This window comes from Galeopterus variegatus, unplaced genomic scaffold, assembly GCF_000696425.1.
Source record: "Galeopterus variegatus unplaced genomic scaffold, G_variegatus-3.0.2 Scaffold14743, whole genome shotgun sequence".
Classification (NCBI taxonomy): Eukaryota; Metazoa; Chordata; class Mammalia; order Dermoptera; family Cynocephalidae; genus Galeopterus; species Galeopterus variegatus.
In genome coordinates this window covers 2,507-9,090 of record NW_007740854.1, presented here as the reverse complement: position 1 = coordinate 9,090, position 6,584 = coordinate 2,507, and the positions used below count along the sequence as shown (strand labels likewise).

The 6,584-nt window shown below is 50.4% G+C and overlaps 2 long non-coding RNA genes across 2 annotated transcripts; one reads left to right on the top strand and one right to left on the bottom strand.

The window, feature by feature from the left end:
* Window positions 1-1,280: 1,280 nt before the first annotated feature.
* Window positions 1,281-1,951, top strand: LOC103582050. Its single transcript, XR_549719.1, has 2 exons — window positions 1,281-1,371; window positions 1,825-1,951. It is a non-coding gene; the product is annotated as an uncharacterized LOC103582050 (long non-coding RNA).
* LOC103582051 lies at window positions 1,952-6,428 on the bottom strand. Its single transcript, XR_549720.1, has 2 exons — window positions 6,354-6,428; window positions 1,952-2,176 (listed from the first exon to the last, which is right to left on the bottom strand). It is a non-coding gene; the product is annotated as an uncharacterized LOC103582051 (long non-coding RNA).
* Window positions 6,429-6,584: the final 156 nt, after the last annotated feature.

Genomic DNA, 6,584 nt, shown 5'->3' with positions numbered 1-6,584 from the left:
GGTACAGGCGCGACACTGAGGGTTGCGATCCGTTGCCGGTCACAAAAAAAGAGACAAAAAGGAAAAAAAAAAAAAGAAAATTTAACTTTAAGTGGAGGAAGGTGGATTCAAATCCACATCTATTGGGTTCTCCAATGAGAGTTAACTTTTAAATTAAACAGGGAAAATATTATAATTGCTGAGGGCTTGGTAGGTGTCAGGGGACAGTGCCAGGCACTTTACAGACTTCATTTACTTAATCCCTATACCAGCCATGCCAGTTAGGGCTAGTAACCCAATTTTACAGATGAAGAAACTGAGTCTCCCAGAGGTTAAGGGAAGCTTTGGTCCTTCCCTTGCCATTGTGGTTAACGTCTTGGGAGTTGGACGGATTACAGTAATCAGCTAATGCCTGAGCAGGGCTCTGAAGATGAAAAGCCCTTATTGAAAGTGCTAAGTATGGTGATTAAGTCGGAAGGTGGAATTAGCCGCACAGGGGGAGCAGGCTGTAGCCATCAAGAGAGGATTAGCGACTTGCTGCCCGATTAAGCGAAAGGCAGGTCAGGAGGGTAAGAAACTGAGAGTGGCTTACACCTTCACGGTGCTGCTCACACCCGAGATGGTAAGTGACTCTGGGCCTGCAAGGCTGCAATCCCGCCCCAATGTTGAAGGCACGGGGCAGCATCCACAGAAAGATGGGCCCCCCGCTCCCTTCAACTTTCTCCCATTCATTCATTCACTCGTCCATCCACCCATTCAACACACACTTATGGAGGTCCTGGTGGGTCTCAGGTGCTGTGCTAGGTATACAGCTGGGGATACAGCTGAGAACAAGATAGAAAGCTCTCATGAAGCTCCCAGCCTAGTGGAGGGAGATAGACATTTAGCAGTAATCACATATCAAGGAATTACTGTTAATTTTTTAGGTTTAATAACAGTATCGTGGTATGTTTTTATTTCTATTTTTAAAGACTACTTTTTTAGAACAATTTTAGGTTCACAGCAAAACTGAGTGGGAGGTACAGAGATCTCCCATATAGCCCCTCTCCCCACACTTGCACAGCTTCCCCCACTATCAACACCCCCGCCAGAGGGGTGCATTTGTTACAACTGAGGAACCTACACTGACTCATCATCACCCCAAGTCCATAGTTCCCATTAGGGTTCACTCTTGGTGTTGTGCATTCTATGGGTTTGGACAAATGTAAAATGCCATGTGTTTGTGGTTATGTCTTATACAAGAGCCCTCATCTTGTAACGATACGTACTGAGATATTTACAGATGAAATGACACAATGCCTCAGTTAATCCAGGGAGGTGGGAGTGAGCGCAGGTGGAGATAAAACAAGACTGGCTCTGACTTGATCATTGTTGAAGCTGGGTGATGGGTACATGGAGTCCACAAAACTCTTGTTTTGGGCCGGCCCGGTGGCATAGAGCAATTTTAGGTTCACAGCAAAACTGAGTGGGAGGTACAGAGATCTCCCATACACCCCCTCTCCCCACACTTGCACAGCTTCCCCCACTATCAACACCCCCGCCAGAGGGGTGCATTTGTTACAACTGAGGAACCTACACTGACTCATCATCACCCCGAGTCCGTAGTTCCCATTAGGGTTCACTCTTGGTGTTGTGCATTCTATGGGTTTGGACAAACGTAAAATGCCATGTGTTTGTGGTTATGTCTTATACAAGAGCCCTCATCTTGTAACGATACGTACTGAAATATTTACAGATGAAACGACACGATGCCTCAGTTAATCCAGGGAGGTGGGAGTGAGCGCAGGTGGAGATGAAACAAGACTGGCTCTGACTTGATCATTGTTGAAGCTGGGTGATGGGCACATGGAGTCCACAAAACTCTTGTTTTATTTTGTAAATGTTTACAATTTTCCATAATAAAAAAGTTTTTAAAAAAACCACAGAGGCACATAAAAAATTACCACTCATGATAAGTGCCATGAAGGAAAAGTAAACGGTGTGATGAGATATTTATTGTAGAGGGAAATGATTTGGATTGGAGGGTCAAGGGGGGTCAGTTTTTGGCAGGGTGAGGCATTGGGGCATCCTTAAGCCCCAGTGATCAGCAGAGTAACCCTTTCTGTTTCTTCCCTCCCTGCAGGGCAGGCTGGCAGCATCCTGGGGCCAGGGTCCTAACTTCTGGGCATCACCAGCAGGCTGCAGGCAGACTGGGGTCCTGGAGAACACAAAACCAGCCCCCGAGTTCACTCATCAGTTGTGATGGAGGGAACAGAGGGAGGTCCCAACTGAAAACCTGTATCCATTACTGCTCATACCTGTATCATGTGTGTACATTGCTTGCCTGCCACGAGAGCAGTGTCCTTGGCATCCTTAGAACAACCTCGGGGAAGGGCAATTGGACTCGCCACTTTATAGATGAGAAAAAGAGGCTCCGAGAGGTGAAAGATACCCACAGTTAGCAGCAGAGGCAAAGACTGAGACTTGCAATCTTGTTAGAGTCCCCTGTCTGCCCCCCAACCTATTAACACAGCCATCATTCCTGGCTCACAGGGAGAGGGCGGGGTGAGGAATTGTTAACAAGAAAGACAGCTGGGACCTCAAGCCACAGGTGCTGTGGGCCCAGAGAAAGAGTGCCATTCCTCTTGAGGGTACAAGCCTAGGGGGGTGAAGGCAGATGATAAGGGAGAGCTATAAGCTTCCTGAAAATGCACAGAACCAAGTGATCTTAGGCCTCCAAACATCAGAGAGAGCAGAGTTTAGGGGTAGCCTTTCCCCTACCCTGCAGTGCCCCCCAGCTGCTGATCTGGCTCGATTTCCAAGTATTTGTGGAAGGAAGGATTCCAGATCTGGGTTAAGGGGCACGTGCATGGGCTGGAGGGTGTACGGATGGGGCCAAAGGGAGCACTGCGTGAAGGATCTTAGATGCTGGCAGTGAGGGAGCTCTCGGGCCAGTGTACCCCACTATTTCAGGTCAGCAATGTCCACAGTGTGCGATCTGGATTTTTCCAAAGTGCACAGCCTGTGGTACTCTTCACAACAAAACTGGATCCCTTGCTTGCTCAAAGAGCAGGAAAGACAAGAAAACAAACTGTGGGCTGGCCCTCAGCTCTCACTGAAGAGCTTACTCACCCTCTAGACTCAAGCAGACACGGGTCCAAACCCAAGAGGTAACCCCCTCCCCGCAAATGGAGGCCTTGTAATGGTGAAGCAGACAATGAAAGCAAAGCATTTAGCAGGGCATTCAGTCCCCAGTGTCAGCCACCAACCTCCTCCTCATGGACAAGGACACCTTCCCTGTTGTTCTCTAAGTTTGTTGTAGGTGATCCCAGGAAGCCCCAGTTGAAAAGTGAGGAAGTGAGATGAGGAAAGGAAGGAGACCAGAAAAAGGTGCGTTATTAAGCAATTGAGCAGGTGACCATTGCAGACAACTGGTACTCGAGCCTACAGGGGAACTCTGGAAACAGTGTAGTAGAACAGTTGTTCTCAAACTGGAGCCCAGACTCCCTAGGAAGGCTTGTTAAGACACCAATGACTGGGCCCCACCCCCAGAGTTTCTGATTCAGTAGGTGTAGGGTAGGAGTAGGCTGAGAATTTGCATTTCTAACAAGTTCTCAAGTGATGCAGATTGCTGCTGGTCTGGCACCACACCCTAAGAACCACTGTTGAAAGTGTCTCAGGGCCGGCCCGGTGGCGCACTGGAGAGTGCGTCGTTTGGGAGCGCGGCGGCGCTCCCGCCGAGGGTTTGGATCCCATGTGGAGACCCGTTCCCGCTCACTGGCTGAGCGCGGTGCGGGCGCAACACTGAGGGTTGCGATCCCGTTGCCGGTCAGTAAAAAAGACAAAAAAAAGGAAAAAAAAAAAAAAAAAGGTGGTCTGGCACCACACCCTAAGAACCACTGTTGAAAGTGTCTCAGCATGATCCTATTCGAGGGATGAGGAGGTTAGGAAATTTATCGACCAACTCCTTGTCCATCGGAATTTGAGTACTGCTTTCTAGGGAATTCACTCTGGCACTCCTGCAGGCCAAACTTGCTAGCATACCCAGAAAAGCCCTAATAAACACAGTGCTAGGGCCCTACCAGCAGGAAGGCCCTTTGTCTGGGATATGGGGTGTGCAGGGGAACAGCAGAGAAGACTGTAAGGTAGTCTGACGTCTGATTGAAAGGTTCCAGTGGAAGCTGAGGGTTGATACCTTTGTGTAGTTTTGTAAAACTAGCAAAAATATTTTGTTGTGAGTTCTTTTTCCATTCTAAATGAGAAACCTTTTTGGTACCTAATTTTATATTTGCAATTTTTTTATTCTTTTCCCTAAGGAGGGCCCCCCAAATTGTCTAAGCTTCAGACCCCATAAAACTTGTATTGGCCCCTGCAGGGGCCAGTAAGAACACAGACTTAGGTTTGCTGAATTAAAATGAACATCCACTGCTCGACTCATTAGGAACACAACCACTTGGGTTCAAGACCCTCCAAGTTCAAATTCCAGCTCTGCCACTCCCTAGTTGAGGTAGTTTGGCTAAGATGCTTTACGCATTTACGAAATAGGACGGTAATCATACTTTCCCTACCAAAGCAGAGGGAGATCAAATTAAATAATTCCTGTAAAGAACCAGGCCTACAAGCTCAACAAATTCAACAAATACGGTTTGTTTTCTCTTATTATTTATTCCCATGGTTTACTCTTCTTTTTCTAATTTGCCTTGATGATCTTCCCTTTCCTTCAAGTCCAGGTAGGAGAGAGAGAACTGGGGACAGGAAAAGCAGCCTCCTCCGGAATTGGCAGGTCGCCTCCCCCTCCTGCTTCCACACCTGCTTGCCCGGCCCTGCTGGCTCTGCACCCCCACCCGGGCGTCCTCCTCGTTGCCGGGTAACCACCGCCCGCCCCGCGCGGGGATTGGCTGTGCGGCCCGGCTCCCGGCGTGCCCCGCGGCTCCCGGAAGCCGAACTCGGCAGTCTGTTTCTTGGCCCGTGGCTGTGGAGCTGCCGGAGACGCCGGCGGGGGCGGCGTTGTGGCCTGTNTGGTGCTGCTGGAGCTCAGAGGAAGAGGAGGAGGGACCTACCGAGTTCATGAAGACAGGAGAAGCCACAATGAGAGAAAGAAGGGATCACTCCAACTGTTTCGGGCTGTGGCCACTTCCAGGCTGGAGCTGCTGAGCACATGGAGCAGGAGCTGGTAAAAGCCACAGCTGTGCCCTTCAGATGAAGTTGCTTGGAGGCGGCAGGGGCGAGGAGGGTCTTGGTGGCCTCCAGGACAGCAAGACTACAAATAGGGTTCCTGTGAACCCATGCAGGAGCGAGGAGCCAGAACATCTGAAAAAAGGAGCCACTCAGAGGCTGGACAGAAATGACCAAGCCACTGTGGAAGTCCCTGGGCTCCTTGGGGGGCTCCCCAAGGAACTCAGCCATGTCCTCCCCAACCAGGCCAGCACCACCTGCCTCCCTCGACCTCTGCTTCCCTCCACCCTCTCACCTCCCCCCCCATTGCTCTCCAACAACATCTTTTAATGTAAAAAAAAAAGTAATAAATAAATTTTAAAAAAAGAAAGAAAGGGAAAGAAAGACTGGATGGATGAATGACGTGGTCCTGTCTCTTAGGAGGCGGCCACAGGCCTCCCAGCTCTGCCTCTCTTGAGGTCTGCTCTTTCTCCTTCCAAACTGGCCACCCCCAGCCTCGTGCCTCCAAGTAGCTGGGACCTCAAGCCACAGGTGCTGTGGGTCCAGAGAAGGAGTGCCATTTCCTCTTGAGGGTACAAGCCTAGGGGGGTGAAGGCAGGTGACAAGGGAGAGCTATAAGCTTCCTGAAAATGCACGGAACCAAGTGATCTTGGGCCTCCAAACATCAGAGAGAGCAGAGTTTAGGGGTAGGGTAGCCTTTCCCCTACCCTGCAGTGCCCCCCAGCTGCTGATCTGGCTCGATTTCCAAGTATTTGTGGAAGGAAGGATTCCAGATCTGGGTTAAGGGGCACGTGCATGGGCTGGAGGGTGTAGGGATGGGGCCAGAGGGAGCACTGAGTGAAGGATCTTAGACGCTGGCAGTGAGGGAGCCCTCGGGCCAGTGTACCCCACTATTTCAGGTCAGCAATGTCCACAGTGTGCAATCTGGATTTTTCCAAAGTGCACAGCCTGTGGTACTCCTCACAACAAAACTGGATCCCTTGCTTGCCCAAAGAGCAGGAAAGACAAGAAAACAAACTGTGGGCTGGCCCTCAGCTCTCACTGAAGAGCTTACTCACCCTCTAGATGCAAGCAGACATGGGTCCAAACCCAAGAGGTAACCCCCTCCCCACAAATGGAGGCCTTGTAATGGTGAAGCAGACAATGAAAGCAAAGCATTTAGCAGGGCATTCAGTCCCCAGTGTCAGCCACCAACCTCCTAAGTTAAACAGACAAATTACCTCATCAGAAGCTGTGCAGGTATGAGTGACAAGTGCAGGTGTCCTCTTCCCCCAGGCTGACATGCAATCTGGTGGGTCAAGGAGTTTCCTGCTAGGTGGTCTGAGAGCTGCCCTGGCCTCCTGCTAGGTGGTCTGAGAGCTCCCCTGGCCTCCTGCTAGGTGGTCTGGGGGCTGACCTGGTCTCCTGCTAGGTGGTCTGAGAGCTGCCCTGGCCTCCTGCTTGGTGGTCTG